The following is a 22,990-nucleotide window of genomic DNA, read 5'->3' as shown; positions in this document are numbered from 1 at the left end:
AAAAGATTTTCAAGAACTCATACTGCTGAGTCATACTCAGCATGATTAAGTAGGCTTCCTTAGAGTAAGTGAAGTACATTTGACAACATTTAAAATTAGCGCATGTTGGAAAAAGGGCATGTCTCTAAACATTAGGAAAAACCAATGATTCTATCAACGGTCTTTATCTTAACCGAAAACCGAAAAATCATACAAATACAAAAGAAGATTAGATCACATGCTAATTTGCATGTTAGCAAAATCATAAGAATAAGTACAAAAACATTTCAAGACCGCATAGTACTGGCAGCAGTGGGATTAAAGCATATGCTAATTTTGTATGTTAGCTTATGTATAAGAATAAGATAAAAAGGTTTTAAGGAACTCTTACTACTGGCAGCAGTGGGATTTGAACCTACAGGTCTGTTGTAAAATGGTTAAGTCTCTAAACAATAGGAAAAACCAATGATTCTATCAACTGTCTTTTCCTAAACAGAAACCCATACACTCATGCAAATACAAAATCATTTGAATTAGATCAAAATGTTCTGAAGACCTACTGGCAGCAGTGGGATTTGAACCCACACCTCTGAAGAGACTGGAGCCTTAATCCAGCGCCTTAGACCGCTCGGCCATGCTACCTTAATATACTACATGAAAAAAGCTTTCTTAGAGTAAGTTTAGTGAATTTTCCTACATTTTAACTTCTTCAAGGTGGAAAATGGATAGGTCTCTAAGCAAAAAGGAAACAGCAATGATTCTATCTACTGTCTTTCGCATGCACTCATACAAATACAAAATAATAAAACACATGCTAATTTTTCTATTAGCAAAATCATAAATATAAGCTAAAAAGTTTCAAAGTAAAAATACACTGGCAGCAGTGGGATTTGAACCCACCCCTCCAAAGAGACTGGAGCCTAAATCCAGCACCTTAGACCACTCGGCCATGCTACCTTTAACAGCATGATTTTTACGATTCCTTATCTTAACTGAAAACCGCAAAATTATACAAATACAAAAGATTAAATCACATGTTAATTTGCATGTTAGCAAAATCATAAGAATAAGTACAAAAACATTTCAAGACCGCATAATACTGGCAGCAGTGGGATTAAAGCATATGCTAATTTTGTATGTTAGCATAATTATAAGAATAAGATAAAAAGGTTTTAAGGAACTCTTACTACTGGCAGCAGTGGGATTTGAACCTACAGGTCTGTTGTAAAATGGTTAAGTCTCTAAACAATAGGTAAAACCAATGATTCTATCAACTGTCTTTTCCTAAACAGAAATCCACACACTCATGCAAATACAAAATCATAAGAATTAGATCAAAAGGTTCTGAAGACATACTGGCAGCAGTGGGATTTGAACCCACGCCTCTGAAGAGAATGGAGCCTTAATCCAGCGCCTAAGACCGCTCGGCCATGCTACCTTTAGCAGAATGATTTTTAAGATTCCTTATCTTAACTGAAAACCGCAAAATTATACAAATACAAAAGATTAAATCACATGTTAATTTGCATGTTAGCAAAATCATAAGAATAAGTACAAAAACATTTCAAGACCGCATAATACTGGCAGCAGTGGGATTAAAGCATATGCAAATTTTGTATGTTAGCATAATTATAAGAATTAGATAACAAGGTTTAACATAGCATAATGTTCTAGAATAGTCTGTTTAATCGCCGCATACTCACAGTTCCCCCGATGGTCCATAGCTCTATAGGCTTCAGCAGCTCCACCCTCTAAGAGCCCCACAAGATGTCGAACTCGCTCCCTTTCCGGGACTTCCATTAATCAACACTGATGCTCAAAGTCCTGGAAGAAGCCCTCAATGTCGCCTGCAGCCTCATTAAAGGGCTTAAAGTCTTTGTGGGACACTCTGGGGAGTTCCCTCATGGTGGGTGCTGAGGTTACAGTCTGTCTGGAGCTTCTAGCTGCTTCCAAAGTGATCTGCTCCAGCAATGCCATCTCCTGAGCTCTGTGAATGGCCTCCCTCTTATCGTCTATGGTGGCCTCTTCTCCCAGAAATGCCAACTCCTCCTCGTACCACACAACCCACTGACTTTTTTGGGTATTTACCTCCGGCTGCAGTCTTTCCTCCATTTGCTGTGAGGATCCTTCCTCAGTGTCATCTTGCAGGCGAACTCCTTCCAAAGCCTCAATTAGCTGCTCCTTGGAGAGTCCTTTAAAACGGACTCCTACTTCATGGGCCTTTGTTTGTAGGTTCATCGCAGTCCAGTTCTTGTACTCTGCGGTGCTGGTTCCCAATTTTGATGGGCCTTTGTCCTCCATTCCTTCTGCTCTGATCCCACTGCTGCCAACCAGTTTGTGACGGGGTGTACAGCAGAGCAGGAAGGGACAACGGGCCGAGGGATGATCCAATGAGATTTATTAAAGCAGGGAGCATACAACATCAAATATCCATAATGTCCTTCAAGTCCACCAGAAGTCCACAATAAGCCCAAGTAAATAAACAGATCTGGAGGTGCTTTCCAGTAATCCCGCACCCGATAAACGAAACAATAGTCCTTCCACGAGTTCAACAGAACAGATTCGGGGGCACCTCCCGATAATCCTTGTGCCAGCTAACAAAGCAATAGTCCACATGAGTCCAAGGGATGCCAAAACAATCTCACGAACGACGAGATATGTCCTCAGCTCAAGTCTCATCCCGTTCGCCTCCGCAGTCACAGATGGACGTGGGGTCTTGCCTCAGCTAAGAATCCCCACTCCTTCCCCTTTAAGGATCAACTCACATCTGATCTCAAAAATAAGAATGGATTGTCTGAGCTCCTGGGATCCGCCCATGAAGGGGGGTGGGGGTCACACCTTCTATTCAATGGTTGGGTCCACCTGAAGATTCTAGACTGGTCGGTTCCTCTTAGTCTATCTAGTATGTACATATGACTAGCCACCTGCTGTGAGAAAGAATGGCTATTCTTCACTAGTGGTGTTGACAAACCTTAATTACATTATAGCTTAGGGCTGCAAGTATTGGGGGAAGGAGACATATTGTTACAGGTGAACTCCCAGCACAAGAAAATACATAAATTACAGCTAATAGAAACCAGAGAACAGTTACATACATCAAATGGCATATTATTCAAATACAGGACAGGGCAAAAGTACATATCATGACAGACATGTCTCTAAATATTAGGAAAAAAACAATAATTCTATCAACTGTTTTTATCTTAACCAGAAAGAAAACACTTAAGCAAATACAAAAGAAGATTAAAACACATGTAAGTTTGTATGTTAGTAAAATCATAAGAGTAAGTTCAAAACAATTTTCAAGCACATATCATACTGGCAGCAGTGGGATGAAAGCACATGCAAATTTTGTCTGTTTTCATAATTATAAGAATAAGATCAAAAGATTTTCAAGAACTCATACTGCTGAGTCATACTCAGCATGATTAAGTAGGCTTCCTTAGAGTAAGTGAAGTACATTTGACAACATTTAAAATTAGTGCATGTTGGAAAAAGGGCATGTCTCTAAACATTAGGAAAAACCAATGATTCTATCAACGGTCTTTATCTTAACCGAAAACCGAAAAATCATACAAATACAAAAGAAGATTAGATCACATGCTAATTTGCATGTTAGCAAAATCATAAGAATAAGTACAAAAACATTTCAAGACCTCATAATACTGGCAGCAGTGGGATTAAAGCATATGCTAATTTTGTATGTTAGCATAATTATAAGAATAAGATAAAAAGGTTTTAAGGAACTCTTACTACTGGCAGCAGTGGGATTTGAACCTACAGGTCTGTTGTAAAATGGTTAAGTCTCTAAACAATAGGAAAAACCAATGATTCTATCAACTGTCTTTTCCTAAACAGAAATCCACACACTCATGCAAATACAAAATCATAAGAATTAGATCAAAAGGTTCTGAAGACATACTGGCAGCAGTGGGATTTGAACCCACGCCTCTGAAGAGACTGGAGCCTTAATCCAGCGCCTAAGACCGCTCGGCCATGCTACCTTTAGCAGAATGATTTTTAAGATTCCTTATCTTAACTGAAAACCGCAAAATTATACAAATACAAAAGATTAAATCACATGTTAATTTGCATGTTAGCAAAATCATAAGAATAAGTACAAAAACATTTCAAGACCGCATAATACTGGCAGCAGTGGGATTAAAGCATATGCAAATTTTGTATGTTAGCATAATTATAAGAATTAGATAACAAGGTTTAACATAGCATAATGTTCTAGAATAGTCTGTTTAATCGCCGCATACTCACAGTTCCCCCGATGGTCCATAGCTCTATAGGCTTCAGCAGCTCCACCCTCTAAGAGCCCCACAAGATGTCGAACTCGCTCCCTTTCCGGGACTTCCATTAATCAACACTGATGCTCAAAGTCCTGGAAGAAGCCCTCAATGTCGCCTGCAGCCTCATTAAAGGGCTTAAAGTCTTTGTGGGACACTCTGGGGAGTTCCCTCATGGTGGGTGCTGAGGTTACAGTCTGTCTGGAGCTTCTAGCTGCTTCCAAAGCGATCTGCTCCAGCAATGCCATCTCCTGAGCTCTGTGAATGGCCTCCCTCTTATCGTCTATGGTGGCCTCTTCTCCCAGAAATGCCAACTCCTCCTCGTACCACACAACCCACTGACTTTTTTGGGTATTTACCTCCGGCTGCAGTCTTTCCTCCATTTGCTGTGAGGATCCTTCCTCAGTGTCATCTTGCAGGCGAACTCCTTCCAAAGCCTCAATTAGCTGCTCCTTGGAGAGTCCTTTAAAACGGACTCCTACTTCATGGGCCTTTGTTTGTAGGTTCATCGCAGTCCAGTTCTTGTACTCTGCGGTGCTGGTTCCCAATTTTGATGGGCCTTTGTCCTCCATTCCTTCTGCTCTGATCCCACTGCTGCCAACCAGTTTGTGACGGGGTGTACAGCAGAGCAGGAAGGGACAACGGGCCGAGGGATGATCCAATGAGATTTATTAAAGCAGGGAGCATACAACATCAAATATCCATAATGTCCTTCAAGTCCACCAGAAGTCCACAATAAGCCCAAGTAAATAAACAGATCTGGAGGTGCTTTCCAGTAATCCCGCACCCGATAAACGAAACAATAGTCCTTCCACGAGTTCAACAGAACAGATTCGGGGGCACCTCCCGATAATCCTTGTGCCAGCTAACAAAGCAATAGTCCACATGAGTCCAAGGGATGCCAAAACAATCTCACGAACGACGAGATATGTCCTCAGCTCAAGTCTCATCCCGTTCGCTTCCGCAGTCACAGATGGACGTGGGGTCTTGCCTCAGCTAAGAATCCCCACTCCTTCCCCTTTAAGGATCAACTCACATCTGATCTCAAAAATAAGAATGGATTATCTGAGCTCCTGGGATCCGCCCATGAAGGGGGGTAGGGGTCACACCTTCTATTCAATGGTTGGGTCCACCTGAAGATTCTAGACTGGTCGGCTCCTCTTAGTCTATCAAGTATGTACATATGACTAACATAGTAACATAGTAACATAGTAACATAGTTAGTAAGGCCGAAAAAAGACATTTGTCCATCCAGTTCAGCCTATATTCCATCATAATAAATCCCCAGATCTACGTCCTTCTACAGAACCTAATAATTGTATGATACAATATTGTTCTGCTCCAGGAAGACATCCAGGCCTCTCTTGAACCCCTCGACTGAGTTCGCCATCACCACCTCCTCAGGCAAGCAATTCCAGATTCTCACTGCCCTAACAGTAAAGAATCCTCTTCTATGTTGGTGGAAAAACCTTCTCTCCTCCAGACGCAAAGAATGCCCCCTTGTGCCCGTCACCTTCCTTGGTATAAACAGATCCTCAGCGAGATATTTGTATTGTCCCCTTATATACTTATACATGGTTATTAGATCGCCCCTCAGTCGTCTTTTTTCTAGACTAAATAATCCTAATTTCGCTAATCTATCTGGGTATTGTAGTTCTCCCATCCCCTTTATTAATTTTGTTGCCCTCCTTTGTACTCTCTCTAGTTCCATTATATCCTTCCTGAGCACCGGTGCCCAAAACTGGACACAGTACTCCATGTGCGGTCTAACTAGGGATTTGTACAGAGGCAGTATAATGCTCTCATCATGTGTATCCAGACCTCTTTTAATGCACCCCATGATCCTGTTTGCCTTGGCAGCTGCTGCCTGGCACTGGCTGCTCCAGGTAAGTTTATCATTAACTAGGATCCCCAAGTCCTTCTCCCTGTCAGATTTACCCAGTGGTTTCCCGTTCAGTGTGTAATGGTGATATTGATTCCCTCTTCCCATGTGTATAACCTTACATTTATCATTGTTAAACCTCATCTGCCACCTTTCAGCCCAAGTTTCCAACTTATCCAGATCCATCTGTAGCAGAATACTATCTTCTCTTGTATTAACTGCTTTACATAGTTTTGTATCATCTGCAAATATCGATATTTTACTGTGTAAACCTTCTACCAGATCATTAATGAATATGTTGAAGAGAACAGGTCCCAATACTGACCCCTGCGGTACCCCACTGGTCACAGCGACCCAGTTAGAGACTATACCATTTATAACCACCCTCTGCTTTCTATCACTAAGCCAGTTACTAACCCATTTACACACATTTTCCCCCAGACCAAGCATTCTCATTTTGTGTACCAACCTCTTGTGCGGCACGGTATCAAACGCTTTGGAAAAATCGAGATATACCACGTCCAATGACTCACCGTGGTCCAGTCTATAGCTTACCTCTTCATAAAAACTGATTAGATTGGTTTGACAGGAGCGATTTCTCATAAACCCATGCTGATATGGAGTTAAACAGTTATTCTCATTGAGATAATCCAGAATAACATCCCTCAGAAACCCTTCAAATATTTTACCAACAATAGAGGTTAGACTTACTGGCCTATAATTTCCAGGTTCACTTTTAGAGCCCTTTTTGAATATTGGCACCACATTTGCTATGCGCCAGTCCTGCGGAACAGACCCTGTCGCTATAGAGTCACTAAAAATAAGAAATAATGGTTTATCTATTACATTACTTAGTTCTCTTAGTACTCGTGGGTGTATGCCATCCGGACCCGGAGATTTATCTATTTTAATCCTATTTAGCCGGTTTCGCACCTCTTCTTGGGTTAGATTGGTGACCCTTAATATAGGGTTTTCATTGTTTCTTGGGATTTCACCTAGCATTTCATTTTCCACCGTGAATACCGTGGAGAAGAAGGTGTTTAATATGTTAGCTTTTTCCTCGTCATCTACAACCATTCTTTCCTCACTATTTTTTAAGGGGCCTACATTTTCAGTTTTTATTCTTTTACTATTGATATAGTTGAAGAACAGTTTGGGATTAGTTTTACTCTCCTTAGCAATGTGCTTCTCTGTTTCCTTTTTGGCAGCTTTAATTAGTTTTTTAGATAAAGTATTTTTCTCCCTATAGTTTTTTAGAGCTTCAATGGTGCCATCCTGCTTTAGTAGTGCAAATGCTTTCTTTTTACTGTTAATTGCCTGTCTTACTTCTTTGTTTAGCCACATTGGGTTTTTCCTATTTCTAGTCCTTTTATTCCCACAAGGTATAAACCGCTTACACTGCCTATTTAGGATGTTCTTAAACATTTCCCATTTATTATCTGTATTCTCATTTCTGAGGATATTGTCCCAGTCTACCAGATTAAGGGCATCTCTAAGCTGTTCAAACTTTGCCTTCCTAAAGTTCAATGTTTTTGTGACTCCCTGACAAGTCCCCCTAGTGAAAGACAGGTGAAACTGCACAATATTGTGGTCGCTATTTCCTAAATGCCCAACCACCTGCAGATTTGTTATTCTGTCAGGTCTATTAGATAGTATTAGGTCTAAAAGTGCTGCTCCTCTGGTTGGATTCTGCACCAATTGTGAAAGATAATTTTTCTTGGTTATTAGCAGAAACCTGTTGCCTTTATGGGTTTCACAGGTTTCTGTTTCCCAGTTAATATCCGGGTAGTTAAAGTCCCCCATAACCAGGACCTCATTATGGGTTGCAGCTTCATCTATCTGCTTTATGACTAGCCACCTGCTGTGAGAAAGAATGGCTATTCTTCACTAGTGGTGTTGACAAACCTTAATTACATTATAGCTTAGGGCTGCAAGTATTGGGGGAAGGAGACATATTGTTACAGGTGAACTCCCAGCACAAGAAAATACATAAATTACAGCTAATAGAAACCAGAGAACAGTTACATACATCAAATGGCATATTATTCAAATACAGGACAGGGCAAAAGTACATATCATGACAGACATGTCTCTAAATATTAGGAAAAAAACAATAATTCTATCAACTGTTTTTATCTTAACCAGAAAGAAAACACTTAAGCAAATACAAAAGAAGATTAAAACACATGTAAGTTTGTATGTTAGTAAAATCATAAGAGTAAGTTCAAAACAATTTTCAAGCACATATCATACTGGCAGCAGTGGGATGAAAGCACATGCAAATTTTGTCTGTTTTCATAATTATAAGAATGAGATCAAAAGATTTTCAAGAACTCATACTGCTGAGTCATACTCAGCATGATTAAGTAGGCTTCCTTAGAGTAAGTGAAGTACATTTGACAACATTTAAAATTAGTGCATGTTGGAAAAAGGGCATGTCTCTAAACATTAGGAAAAACCAATGATTCTATCAACGGTCTTTATCTTAACCGAAAACCGAAAAATCATACAAATACAAAAGAAGATTAGATCACATGCTAATTTGCATGTTAGCAAAATCATAAGAATAAGTACAAAAACATTTCAAGACCTCATAATACTGGCAGCAGTGGGATTAAAGCATATGCTAATTTTGTATGTTAGCATAGTTATAAGAATAAGATAAAAAGGTTTTAAGGAACTCTTACTACTGGCAGCAGTGGGATTTGAACCTACAGGTCTGTTGTAAAATGGTTAAGTCTCTAAACAATAGGAAAAACCAATGATTCTATCAACTGTCTTTTCCTAAACAGAAATCCACACACTCATGCAAATACAAAATCATAAGAATTAGATCAAAAGGTTCTGAAGACCTACTGGCAGCAGTGGGATTTGAACCCACGCCTCTGAAGAGACTGGAGCCTTAATCCAGCGCCTTAGACCGCTCGGCCATGCTACCTTTAGCAGCATGATTTTTAAGATTCCTTATCTTATCTGAAAACCACAAAATTATACAAATACAAAAGATTAAATCACATGTTAATTTGCATGTTAGCAAAATCATAAGAATAAGTACAAAAACATTTCAAGACCGCATAATACTGGCAGCAGTGGGATTAAAGCATATGCTAATTTTGTATATTAGCGTATGTATAAGAATAAGATAAAAAGGTTTTAAGGAACTCTTACTACTGGCAGCAGTGGGATTTAAACCTACAGGTCTGTTGTAAAATGGTTAAGTCTCTAAACAATAGGAAAAAACAATGATTCTATCAACTGTCTTTTCCTAAACAGAAACCCACACACTCATGCAAATACAAAATCATTTGAATTAGATCAAAATGTTCTGAAGACATACTGGCAGCAGTGGGATTTGAACCCAAGCCTCTGAAGAGACTGGAGCCTTAATCCAGCGCCTTAGACCGCTCGGCCATGCTACCCTAATATACTACATGAAAAAAGCTTCCTTAGAGTAAGTTTAGTGAATTTTCCTACATTTTAACTTCTTCAAGGTGGAAAATGGATAGGTCTCTAAGCAAAAAGCAATGATTCTATCTACTGTCTTTTGCAAAACAGCAAAGCATGGACTCATACAAATACAAAATAATAAAACACATGCTAATTTTTCTATTAGCAAAATCATAAATATAAGCTAAAAAGTTTCAAAGTAGAAATACACTGGCAGCAGTGGGATTTGAACCCACGCCTCCAAAGAGACTGGAGCCTAAATCCAGCGCCTTAGACCACTCGGCCATGCTACCTTTAACAGCATGATTTTAACGATTCCTTATCTTAACTGAAAACCGCAAAATTATACAAATCCAAAAGATTAAATCACGTTAATTTGCATATTAGCAAAATCATAAGAATAAGTACAAAAACATTTCAAGACCGCATAATACTGGCAGCAGTGGGATTAAAGTATATGCTAATTTTTCTATTAGCAAAATCATAAATATAAGCTAAAAAGTTTCAAAGTCAAAATACACTGGCAGCAGTGGGATTTGAACCCACGCCTTCAAAGAGACTGGAGCTTAAATCCAGCGCCTTAGACCACTCGGCCATGCTACCTTTTTCAGCATGATTTTTACGATTCCTTATCTTAACTGAAAACCGCAAAAATATACAAATACAAAACATTAAATCACATGTTAATTTGCATGTTAGCAAAATCATAAGAATAAGTACAAAAACATTTCAAGACCGCATAATACTGGCAGCAGTGGGATTAAAGCATATGCTAATTTTGTATGTTAGCTTATATATAAGAATAAGATAAAAAGGTATTAAGGAACTCTTACTACTGGCAGCAGTGGGATTTAAACCTACAGGTCTGTTGTAAAATGGTTAAGTCTCTAAACAATAGGAAAAAACAATGATTCTATCAACTGTCTTTTCCTAAACAGAAACCCACACACTCATGCAAATACAAAATCATTTGAATTAGATCAAAATGTTCTGAAGACCTACTGGCAGCAGTGGGATTTGAACACACGCCTCTGAAGTGACTGGAGCCTTAATCCAGCGCCTTAGACCACTCGGCCATGCTACCTTAATATACTACATAAAAAAAGCTTCCTTAGAGTAAGTTTAGTGAATTTTCCTACATTTTAACTTCTTCAAGGTGGAAAATGGATAGGTCTCTAAGCAAAAAGGAAAAAGCAATGATTCTATCTACTGTCTTTTGCATGCACTCATACAAATACAAAATAATAAAACACATGCTAATTTTTCTATTAGCAAAATCATAAATATAAGCTAAAAAGTTTCAAAGTAAAAATACACTGGCAGCAGTGGGATTTGAACCCACGCCTCCAAAGAGACTAGAGCATAAATCCAGCGCCTTAGACCACTCGGCCATGCTACCTTTAACAGCATGATTTTTACGATTCCTTATCTTAACTGAAAACGGCAAAATTATACAAATACAAAAGATTAAATCACATGTTAATTTGCATGTTAGCAAAATCATAAGAATAAGTACAAAAACATTTCAAGACCGCATAATACTGGCAGCAGTGGGATTAAAGCATATGCTAATTTTGTATGTTAGCATAATTATAAGAATAAGATAACAAGGTTTAACATAGCATAATGTTCTAGAATAGTCTGTTTAATCGCCGCATACTCACAGTTCGCCCGAGGGTCCATAGCTCTATAGGCTTCAGCAGCTCCACCCTCTAAGAACCCCACAAGATGTCGAACTCGCTCCCTTTCCGAGACTTCCATTAATCAACACTGATGCTCAAAGTCCTGGAAGAAGCCCTCAATGTCGCCTGCAGCCTCATTAAAGGGCTTAAAGTCTTTGTGGGACACTCTGGGGAGTTCCCTCATGGTGGGTGCTGAGGTTACAGTCTGTCTGGAGCTTCTAGCTGCTTCCAAAGCGATCTGCTCCAGCAATGCCATCTCCTGAGCTCTGTGAATGGCCTTCCTCTTATCGTCTATGGTGGCCTCTTCTCCCAGAAATGCCAACTCCTCCTCGTACCACACAACCCACTGACTTTTTTGGGTATTTACCTCCGGCTGCAGTCTTTCCTCCATTTGCTGTGAGGATCCTTCCTCAGTGTCATCTTGCAGGCGAACTCCTTCCAAAGCCTCAATTAGCTGCTCCTTGGAGAGTCCTTTAAAACGGACTCCTACTTCATGGGCCTTTGTTTGTAGGTTCATCGCAGTCCAGCTCTTGTACTCTGCGGTGCTGGTTCCCAATGTTGATGGGCCTTTGTCCTCCATTCCTTCTGCTCTGATCCCACTGCTGCCAACCAGTTTGTGACGGGGTGTACAGCAGAGCAGGAAGGGACAACAGGCCGAGGGATGATCCAATGAGATTTATTAAAGCAGGGAGCATACAACATCAAATATCCATAATGTCCTTCAAGTCCACCAGAAGTCCACAATAAGCCCAAGTAAATAAACAGATCTGGAGGTGCTTTCCAGTAATCCCGCACCCGATAAACGAAACAATAGTCCTTCCACGAGTCCAACAGAACAGGTTCGGGGGCACCTCCCGATAATCCTTGTGCCAGCTAACAAAGCAATAGTCCACATGAGTCCAAGGGATCCCAAAACAATCTCACAAACGACGAGATATGTCCTCAGCTCAAGTCTCATCCCGTTCGCTTCCGCAGTCACAGATGGACGTGGGGTCTTGCCTCAGCTAAGAATCCCCACTCCTTCCCCTTTAAGGATCAACTCACATCTGATCTCAAAAATAAGAATGGATTGTCTGAGCTCCTGGGATCCGCCCATGAAGGTGGGGGTCACACCTTCTATTCAATGGTTGGGTCCACCTGAAGATTCTAGACTGGTCGGTTCCTCTTAGTCTATCTAGTATGTACATATGACTAGCCACCTGCTGTGAGAAAGAATGGCTATTCTTCACTAGTGGTGTTGACAAACCTTAATTACATTATAGCTTAGGGCTGCAAGTTTTGGGGGAAGGAGACATATTGTTACAGGTGAACTCCCAGCACAAGAAAATACATAAATTACAGCTAATAGAAACCAGAGAACAGTTACATACATCAAATGGCATATTATTCAAATACAGGACAGGGCAAAAGTACATATCATGACAGACATGTCTCTAAATATTAGGAAAAAAACAATAATTCTATCAACTGTTTTTATCTTAACCAGAAAGAAAACACTTAAGCAAATACAAAAGAAGATTAAAACACATGTAAGTTTGTATGTTAGTAAAATCATAAGAGTAAGTTCAAAACAATTTTCAAGCACATATCATACTGGCAGCAGTGGGATGAAAGCACATGCAAATTTTGTCTGTTTTCATAATTATAAGAATAAGATCAAAAGATTTTCAAGAACTCATACTGCTGAGTCATACTCAGCATGATTAAGTAGGCTTCCTTAGAGTAAGTGAAGTACATTTGACAACATTTAAAATTAGTGCATGTTGGAAAAAGGGCATGTCTCTAAACATTAGGAAAAAGCAATGATTCTATCAACGGTCTTTATCTTAACTGAAAACCGAAAAATCATACAAATACAAAAGAAGATTAGATCACATGCTAATTTGCATGTTAGCAAAATCATAAGAATAAGTACAAAAACATTTCAAGACCTCATAATACTGGCAGCAGTGGGATTAAAGCATATGCTAATTTTGTATGTTAGCATAGTTATAAGAATAAGATAAAAAGGTTTTAAGGAACTCTTACTACTGGCAGCAGTGGGATTTGAACCTACAGGTCTGTTGTAAAATGGTTAAGTCTCTAAACAATAGGAAAAACCAATGATTCTATCAACTGTCTTTTCCTAAACAGAAATCCACACACTCATGCAAATACAAAATCATAAGAATTAGATCAAAAGGTTCTGAATACCTACTGGCAGCAGTGGGATTTGAACCCACGCCTCTGAAGAGACTGGAGCCTTAATCCAGCGCCTTAGACTGCTCAGCCATTCTACCTTTAGCAGCATGATTTTTAAGATTCCTTATCTTAACTGAAAACCAAAAAATTATACAAATACAAAAGATTAAATCACATGTTAATTTGCATGTTAGCAAAATCATAAGAATAAGTACAAAAACATTTCAAGACCGCATAATACTGGCAGCAGTGGGATTAAAGCATATGTTAATTTTGTATGTTAGCGTATGTATAAGAATAAGATAAAAAGGTTTTAAGGAACTCTTACTACTGGCAGCAGTGGGATTTAAACCTACAGGTCTGTTGTAATGATTCTATCAACTGTCTTTTCCTAAACAGAAACCCACACACTCATGCAAATACAAAATCATTAGAATTAGATCAAAATGTTCCGAAGACCTACTGGCAGCAGTGGGATTTGAACCCACGCCTCTGAAGAGACTGGAGCCTTGATCCAGCGCCTTAGACCGCTCGGCCATGCTATCTTAATATACTACATGAAAAAAGCTTCCTTAGAGTAAGTTTAGTGAATTTTCCTACATTTTAACTTCTTCAAGGTGGAAAATGGATAATCATAGTAACATAGTAACATAGTTAGTAAGGCCGAAAAAAGTCATTTGTCCATCCAGTTCAGCCTATATTCCATCATAATAAATACCCAGATCTACGTCCTTCTACAGAACCTAATAATTGTATGATACAATATTGTTCTGCTCCAGGAAGACATCCAGGCCTCTCTTGAACCCCTCGACTGAGTTCGCCATCACCACCTCCTCAGGCAAGCAATTCCAGATTCTCACTGCCCTAACAGTAAAGAATCCTCTTCTATGTTGGTGGAAAAACCTTCTCTCCTCCAGACGCAAAGAATGCCCCCTTGTGCCCGTCACCTTCCTTGGTATAAACAGATCCTCAGCGAGATATTTGTATTGTCCCCTTATATACTTATACATGGTTATTAGATCGCCCCTCAGTCGTCTTTTTTCTAGACTAAATAATCCTAATTTCGCTAATCTATCTGGGTATTGTAGTTCTCCCATCCCCTTTATTAATTTTGTTGCCCTCCTTTGTACTCTCTCTAGTTCCATTATATCCTTCCTGAGCACCGGTGCCCAAAACTGGACACAGTACTCCATGTGCGGTCTAACTAGGGATTTGTACAGAGGCAGTATAATGCTCTCATCATGTGTATCCAGACCTCTTTTAATGCACCCCATGATCCTGTTTGCCTTGGCAGCTGCTGCCTGGCACTGGCTGCTCCAGGTAAGTTTATCATTAACTAGGATCCCCAAGTCCTTCTCCCTGTCAGATTTACCCAGTGGTTTCCCGTTCAGTGTGTAATGGTGATATTGATTCCCTCTTCCCATGTGTATAACCTTACATTTATCATTGTTAAACCTCATCTGCCACCTTTCAGCCCAAGTTTCCAACTTATCCAGATCCATCTGTAGCAGAATACTATCTTCTCTTGTATTAACTGCTTTACATAGTTTTGTATCATCTGCAAATATCGATATTTTACTGTGTAAACCTTCTACCAGATCATTAATGAATATGTTGAAGAGAACAGGTCCCAATACTGACCCCTGCGGTACCCCACTGGTCACAGCGACCCAGTTAGAGACTATACCATTTATAACCACCCTCTGCTTTCTATCACTAAGCCAGTTACTAACCCATTTACACACATTTTCCCCCAGACCAAGCATTCTCATTTTGTGTACCAACCTCTTGTGCGGCACGGTATCAAACGCTTTGGAAAAATCGAGATATACCACGTCCAATGACTCACCGTGGTCCAGTCTATAGTTTACCTCTTCATAAAAACTGATTAGATTGGTTTGACAGGAGCGATTTCTCATAAACCCATGCTGATATGGAGTTAAACAGTTATTCTCATTGAGATAATCCAGAATAACATCCCTCAGAAACCCTTCAAATATTTTACCAACAATAGAGGTTAGACTTACTGGCCTATAATTTCCAGGTTCACTTTTAGAGCCCTTTTTGAATATTGGCACCACATTTGCTATGCGCCAGTCCTGCGGAACAGACCCTGTCGCTATAGAGTCACTAAAAATAAGAAATAATGGTTTATCTATTACATTACTTAGTTCTCTTAGTACTCGTGGGTGTATGCCATCCGGACCCGGAGATTTATCTATTTTAATCTTATTTAGCCGGTTTCGCACCTCTTCTTGGGTTAGATTGGTGACCCTTAATATAGGGTTTTCATTGTTTCTTGGGATTTCACCTAGCATTTCATTTTCCACCGTGAATACCGTGGAGAAGAAGGTGTTTAATATGTTAGCTTTTTCCTCGTCATCTACAACCATTCTTTCCTCACTATTTTTTAAGGGGCCTACATTTTCAGTTTTTATTCTTTTACTATTGATATAGTTGAAGAACAGTTTGGGATTAGTTTTACTCTCCTTAGCAATGTGCTTCTCTGTTTCCTTTTTGGCAGCTTTAATTAGTTTTTTAGATAAAGTATTTTTCTCCCTATAGTTTTTTAGAGCTTCAATGGTGCCATCCTGCTTTAGTAGTGCAAATGCTTTCTTTTTACTGTTAATTGTCTGTCTTACTTCTTTGTTTAGCCACATTGGGTTTTTCCTATTTCTAGTCCTTTTATTCCCACAAGGTATAAACCGCTTACACTGCCTATTTAGGATGTTCTTAAACATTTCCCATTTATTATCTGTATTCTCATTTCTGAGGATATTGTCCCAGTCTACCAGATTAAGGGCATCTCTAAGCTGGTCAAACTTTGCCTTCCTAAAGTTCAATGTTTTTGTGACTCCCTGACAAGTCCCCCTAGTGAAAGACAGGTGAAACTGCACAATATTGTGGTCGCTATTTCCTAAATGCCCAACCACCTGCAGATTTGTTATTCTGTCAGGTCTATTAGATAGTATTAGGTCTAAAAGTGCTGCTCCTCTGGTTGGATTCTGCACCAATTGTGAAAGATAATTTTTCTTGGTTATTAGCAGAAACCTGTTGCCTTTATGGGTTTCACAGGTTTCTGTTTCCCAGTTAATATCCGGGTAGTTAAAGTCCCCCATAACCAGGACCTCATTATGGGTTGCAGCTTCATCTATCTGCTTTAGAAGTAGACTTTCCATGCTTTCTGTTATATTTGGGGGTTTGTAACAGACCCCAATGAGAATTTTGTTACCATTTTTCCCTCCATGAATTTCAACCCATATGGACTCGACATCCTCATTCCCTTCGCTAATATCCTCCCTTAAAGTGGACTTTAGACAAGACTTTACATAGAGACAAACCCCTCCTCCTCTCCGATTTTTACGATCCTTTCTAAACAGACTGTAACCCTGTAAGTTAACTGCCCAGTCATAGCTTTCATCTAACCATGTCTCGGTTATTCCCACTATGTCAAAGTTACCTGTAGATATTTCTGCTTCTAGTTCTTCCATCTTGTTTGTCAGGCTTCTGGCGTTTGCGAGCATGCAGTTTAGAGGATTTTGTTTTGTTCCAATCTCCTCACTGTGGATTGTTTTAGAAATGTTCTTACCTCCCTTCTGAGTATGTTTTCCTGGGTCGTCTTTGTTCGAGTCTAATGTTTTTCTTCCCGTCCCCTCTTCTTCTAGTTTAACGCCCTCCTGATGAGTGTAGCGAGTCTTCTGGCGAATGTGTGTTTCCCAGGTTTGTTGAGGTGTAGTCCGTCTCTGGCGAGGAGTCCATCATACCAGTAATTCACACCGTGGTCCAGGAATCCAAATCCTTGTTGTCTGCACCATCGTCTTAGCCAGTTGTTTGCATCAAGGATCCTGTTCCATCTCCTGGTGCCATGCCCGTCTACTGGAAGGATAGAAGAAAAAACTACCTGTGCATCCAGTTCCTTTACTTTCTTCCCCAACTCTTCAAAGTCCTTGCAGATTGTCGGTAGGTCCTTCCTTGCCGTGTCATTGGTGCCAACATGTATCAGAAGAAATGGGTGGACGTCCTTGGAGCTGAAGAGCTTTGGTATCCTATCGGTCACATCCTTGATCATCGCACCTGGAAGGCAGCATACTTCTCTTGCAGTTATGTCCGGTCTGCAGATGGCTGCTTCGGTGCCTCTCAGTAGTGAGTCTGTGACCAGTAGAGATGCTTCTGTTCTGTCTAGAAAGTCTTCATTCTCTTTGATGAGTTTCAAAGTTGCTATTCTTTCTTCCAGACCCCGCACCTTTTCTTCTAAAAGGGCCACTAGTCTACACTTCTGACAGGTGAAATTGGATTCTTCTTCTGGTCGATCTGTGAACATGTAGCACATGCTGCAGCTCACCATGTAGGTTGTCACATCTGCCATGTTGCTCCTAGATCCTGCTGACTTGCTGTGTGTTTTCCTTCTTGTGTAATCTACTCAGCCAAGCTCTCTTGCAATAATGTCCTACAGGCAAAAATACGGTGCGCGGTTTGGTGATGCTTTCGAAGCAGCTGGTCCCGGCTGTACCCAACGATCTTCTAGCTTAGGGAGACTTCGCTTCTCCCAGAAGGCACCTGGAATATGCAAATTAGCCTCCTGAAGCTTGAATCCCTGGTTTTGGATAGGTCTCTAAGCAAAAAGGAAAAAGCAATGATTCTATCTACTGTCTTTTGCATGCACTTATACAAATACAAAATAATAAAACACATGCTAATTGTTCTATTAGCAAAATCATAAATATAAGCTAAAAAGTTTCAAAGTAAAAATACACTGGCAGCAGTGGGATTTGAACCCACGCCTCCAAAGAGACTGGAGCTTAAATCCAGCGCCTTAGACCACTCGGCCATGCTACCTTTTCAGCATGATTTTTACGATTCCTTATCTTAACTGAAAACCGCAAAATTATACAAATACAAAAGATTAAATCACATGTTAATTTGCATGTTAGCAAAATCATAAGAATAAGTACAAAAACATTTCAAGACCGCATAATACTGGCAGCAGTGGGATTAAAGCATATGCTAATTTTGTATGTTAGCTTATGTATAAGAATAAGATAAAAAGGTTTTAAGGAACTCTTACTACTGGCAGCAGTGGGATTTAAACCTACAGGTCTGTTGTAAAATGGTTAAGTCTCTAAACAATAGGAAAAAACAATGATTCTATCAACTGTCTTTTCCTAAACAGAAACCCACACACTCATGCAAATACAAAATCATTTGAATTAGATCAAAATGTTCCGAAGACCTACTGGCAGCAGTGGGATTTGAACCCACGCCTCTGAAGAGACTGGAGCCTTAATCCAGCGCCTTAGACCACTCGGCCATGCTACCTTAATATACTACATGAAAAAAGCTTCCTTAGAGTAAGTTTAGTGAATTTTCATACATTTTAACTTCTTCAAGGTGGAAAATGGATAGGTCTCTAAGCAAAAAGGAAAAAACAATGATTCTATCTACTGTGTTTTGCATGCACTTATACAAATACAAAATAATAAAACACATGCTAATTGTTCTATTAGCAAAATCATAAATATAAGCTAAAAAGTTTCAAAGTAAAAATACACTGGCAGCAGTGGGATTTGAACCCACGCCTCCAAATGGACTGGAGCCTAAATCCAGCGCCTTAGACCACTCGGCCATGCTACCTTTAACAGCATGATTTTTACGATTCCTTATCTTAACTGAAAACCGCAAAATTATACAAATACAAAAGATTAAATCACATGTTAATTTGCATGTTAGCAAAATCATAAAAATAAGTACAAAAACATTTCAAGACCGCATAATACTGGCAGCAGTGGGATTAAAGCATATGCTAATTTTGTATGTTAGCATAATTATAAGAATAAGATAACAAGGTTTAACATAGCATAATGTTCTAGAATAGTCTGTTTAATCGCCGCATACTCACAGTTCGCCCGAGGGTCCATAGCTCTATAGGCTTCAGCAGCTCCACCCTCTAAGAACCCCACAAGATGTCGAACTCGCTCCCTTTCCGGGACTTCCATTAATCAACACTGATGCTCAAAGTCCTGGAAGTAGCCCTCAATGTCGCCTGCAGCCTCATTAAAGGGCTTAAAGTCTTTGTGGGACACTCTGGGGAGTTCCCTCATGGTGGGTGCTGAGGTTACAGTCTGTCTGGAGCTTCTAGCCGCTTCCAAAGCGATCTGCTCCAGCAATGCCATCTCCTGAGCTCTGTGAATGGCCTTCCTCTTATCGTCTATGGTGGCCTCTTCTCCCAGAAATGCCAACTCCTCCTCGTACCACACAACCCACTGACTTTTTTGGGTATTTACCTCCGGCTGCAGTCTTTCCTCCATTTGCTGTGAGGATCCTTCCTCAGTGTCATCTTGCAGGCGAACTCCTTCCAAAGCCTCAATTAGCTGCTCCTTGGAGAGTCCTTTAAAACGGACTCCTACTTCATGGGCCTTTGTTTGTAGGTTCATCGCAGTCCAGCTCTTGTACTCTGCGGTGCTGGTTCCCAATGTTGATGGGCCTTTGTCCTCCATTCCTTCTGCTCTGATCCCACTGCTGCCAACCAGTTTGTGACGGGGTGTACAGCAGAGCAGGAAGGGACAACAGGCCGAGGGATGATCCAATGAGATTTATTAAAGCAGGGAGCATACAACATCAAATATCCATAATGCCCTTCAAGTCCACCAGAAGTCCACAATAAGCCCAAGTAAATAAACAGATCTGGAGGTGCTTTCCAGTAATCCCGCACCCGATAAACGAAACAATAGTCCTTCCACGAGTCCAACAGAACAGATTCGGGGGCACCTCCCGATAATCCTTGTGCCAGCTAACAAAGCAATAGTCCACATGAGTCCAAGGGATCCCAAAACAATCTCACGAACGACGAGATATGTCCTCAGCTCAAGTCTCATCCCGTACGCTTCCGCAGTCACAGATGGACGTGGGGTCTTGCCTCAGCTAAGAATCCCCACTCCTTCCCCTTTAAGGATCAACTCACATCTGATCTCAAAAATAAGAATGGATTGTCTGAGCTCCTGGGATCCGCCCATGAAGGTGGGTAGGGGTCACACCTTCTATTCAATGGTTGGGTCCACCTGAAGATTCTAGACTGGTCGGCTCCTCTTAGTCTATCAAGTATGTACATATGACTAGCCACCTGCTGTGAGAAAGAATGGCTATTCTTCACTAGTGGTGTTGACAAACCTTAATTACATTATAGCTTAGGGCTGCAAGTATTGGGGGAAGGAGACATATTGTTACAGGTGAACTCCCAGCACAAGAAAATACATAAATTACAGCTAATAGAAACCAGAGAACAGTTACATACATCAAATGGCATATTATTCAAATACAGGACAGGGCAAAAGTACATATCATGACAGACATGTCTCTAAATATTAGGAAAAAAACAATAATTCTATCAACTGTTTTTATCTTAACCAGAAAGAAAACACTTAAGCAAATACAAAAGAAGATTAAAACACATGTAAGTTTGTATGTTAGTAAAATCTTAAGAGTAAGTTCAAAACAATTTTCAAGCACATATCATACTGGCAGCAGTGGGATGAAAGCACATGCAAATTTTGTCTGTTTTCATAATTATAAGAATAAGATCAAAAGATTTTCAAGAACTCATACTGCTGAGTCATACTCAGCATGATTAAGTAGGCTTCCTTAGAGTAAGTGAAGTACATTTGACAACATTTAAAATTAGTGCATGTTGGAAAAAGGGCATGTCTCTAAACATTAGGAAAAACCAATGATTCTATCAAGGTCTTTATCTTAACTGAAAACCGAAAAATCATACAAATACAAAAGAAGATTAGATCACATGCTAATTTGCATGTTAGCAAAATCATAAGAATAAGTACAAAAACATTTCAAGACCTCATAATACTGGCAGCAGTGGGATTAAAGCATATGCTAATTTTGTATGTTAGCATAGTTATAAGAATAAGATAAAAAGGTTTTAAGGAACTCTTACTACTGGCAGCAGTGGGATTTGAACCTACAGGTCTGTTGTAAAATGGTTAAGTCTCTAAACAATAGGAAAAACCAATGATTCTATCAACTGTCTTTTCCTAAACAGAAATCCACACACTCATGCAAATACAAAATCATAAGAATTAGATCAAAAGGTTCTGAAGACCTACTGGCAGCAGTGGGATTTGAACCCACGCCTCCAAAGAGACTGGAACCTAAATCCAGCGCCTTAGACCACTCGGCCATGCTACCTTTAACAGCATGATTTTTATGATTTCTTATCTTAACTGAAAACCGCAAAATTATACAAATACAAAAGATTAAATCACATGTTAATTTGCATGTTAGCAAAATCATAAGAATAAGTACAAAAACATTTCAAGACCGCATAATACTGGCAGCAGTGGGATTAAAGCATATGCTAATTTTGTATGTTAGCATAATTATAAGAATAAGATAACAAGGTTTAACATAGCATAATGTTCTAGAATAGTCTGTTTAATCGCCGCATACTCACAGTTCCCCCGAGGGTCCATAGCTCTATAGGCTTCAGCAGCTCCACCCTCTAAGAACCCCACAAGATGTCGAACTCGCTCCCTTTCAGGGACTTCCATTAATCAACACTGATGCTCAAAGTCCTGGAAGAAGCCCTCAATGTCGCCTGCAGCCTCATTAAAGGGCTTAAAGTCTTTGTGGGACACTCTGGGGAGTTCCCTCATGGTGGGTGCTGAGGTTACAGTCTGTCTGGAGCTTCTAGCTGCTTCCAAAGCGATCTGCTCCAGCAATGCCATCTCCTGAGCTCTGTGAATGGCCTTCCTCTTATCGTCTATGGTGGCCTCTTCTCCCAGAAATGCCAACTCCTCCTCGTACCACACAACCCACTGACTTTTTTGGGTATTTACCTCCGGCTGCAGTCTTTCCTCCATTTGCTGTGAGGATCCTTCCTCAGTGTCATCTTGCAGGCGAACTCCTTCCAAAGCCTCAATTAGCTGCTCCTTGGAGAGTCCTTTAAAACGGACTCCTACTTCATGGGCCTTTGTTTGTAGGTTCATCGCAGTCCAGCTCTTGTACTCTGCGGTGCTGGTTCCCAATGTTGATGGGCCTTTGTCCTCCATTCCTTCTGCTCTGATCCCACTGCTGCCAACCAGTTTGTGACGGGGTGTACAGCAGAGCAGGAAGGGACAACGGGCCGAGGGATGATCCAATGAGATTTATTAAAGCAGGGAGCATACAACATCAAATATATATAATGTCCTTCAAGTCCACCAGAAGTCCACAATAAGCCCAAGTAAATAAACAGATCTGGAGGTGCTTTCCAGTAATCCCGCACCCGATAAACGAAACAATAGTCCTTCCACGAGTCCAACAGAACAGATTCGGGGGCACCTCCAGATAATCCTTGTGCCAGCTAACAAAGCAATAGTCCACATGAGTCCAAGGGATGCCAAAACAATCTCACGAACGACGAGATATGTCCTCAGCTCAAGTCTCATCCCGTTCGCTTCCGCAGTCACAGATGGACGTGGGGTCTTGCCTCAGCTAAGAATCCCCACTCCTTCCCCTTTAAGGATCAACTCACA

At 40.3% G+C, this 22,990-nt stretch overlaps 9 non-coding genes across 9 annotated transcripts; all 9 read right to left on the bottom strand.

The window, feature by feature from the left end:
- Window positions 1-854: 854 nt before the first annotated feature.
- On the bottom strand, window positions 855-936 carry TRNAL-UAG (transfer RNA leucine (anticodon UAG)). The gene has a single exon. It is a non-coding gene; the product is annotated as a tRNA-Leu (tRNA).
- Window positions 937-9,012: 8,076 nt separating this feature from the next.
- On the bottom strand, window positions 9,013-9,094 carry TRNAL-AAG (transfer RNA leucine (anticodon AAG)). Its single transcript has one exon. It is a non-coding gene; the product is annotated as a tRNA-Leu (tRNA).
- A 720-nt stretch (window positions 9,095-9,814) lies between these two features.
- TRNAL-UAG (transfer RNA leucine (anticodon UAG)) lies at window positions 9,815-9,896 on the bottom strand. The gene has a single exon. It is a non-coding gene; the product is annotated as a tRNA-Leu (tRNA).
- A 228-nt stretch (window positions 9,897-10,124) lies between these two features.
- On the bottom strand, window positions 10,125-10,206 carry TRNAL-UAA (transfer RNA leucine (anticodon UAA)). Its single transcript has one exon. It is a non-coding gene; the product is annotated as a tRNA-Leu (tRNA).
- Window positions 10,207-10,920: 714 nt separating this feature from the next.
- TRNAI-UAU (transfer RNA isoleucine (anticodon UAU)) lies at window positions 10,921-11,002 on the bottom strand. The gene has a single exon. It is a non-coding gene; the product is annotated as a tRNA-Ile (tRNA).
- A 7,218-nt stretch (window positions 11,003-18,220) lies between these two features.
- On the bottom strand, window positions 18,221-18,302 carry TRNAL-UAA (transfer RNA leucine (anticodon UAA)). Its single transcript has one exon. It is a non-coding gene; the product is annotated as a tRNA-Leu (tRNA).
- Window positions 18,303-18,700: 398 nt separating this feature from the next.
- TRNAL-AAG (transfer RNA leucine (anticodon AAG)) lies at window positions 18,701-18,782 on the bottom strand. The gene has a single exon. It is a non-coding gene; the product is annotated as a tRNA-Leu (tRNA).
- A 233-nt stretch (window positions 18,783-19,015) lies between these two features.
- TRNAL-UAG (transfer RNA leucine (anticodon UAG)) lies at window positions 19,016-19,097 on the bottom strand. Its single transcript has one exon. It is a non-coding gene; the product is annotated as a tRNA-Leu (tRNA).
- A 2,483-nt stretch (window positions 19,098-21,580) lies between these two features.
- TRNAL-UAG (transfer RNA leucine (anticodon UAG)) lies at window positions 21,581-21,662 on the bottom strand. The gene has a single exon. It is a non-coding gene; the product is annotated as a tRNA-Leu (tRNA).
- Between the last annotated feature and the right edge of the window lie 1,328 nt (window positions 21,663-22,990).

This window comes from Ranitomeya imitator, chromosome 4, assembly GCF_032444005.1.
Source record: "Ranitomeya imitator isolate aRanImi1 chromosome 4, aRanImi1.pri, whole genome shotgun sequence".
Classification (NCBI taxonomy): Eukaryota; Metazoa; Chordata; class Amphibia; order Anura; family Dendrobatidae; genus Ranitomeya; species Ranitomeya imitator.
The sequence above is the reverse complement of the archived record's forward strand: the minus strand, read 5'-3'. Positions and strand labels throughout refer to the sequence as shown.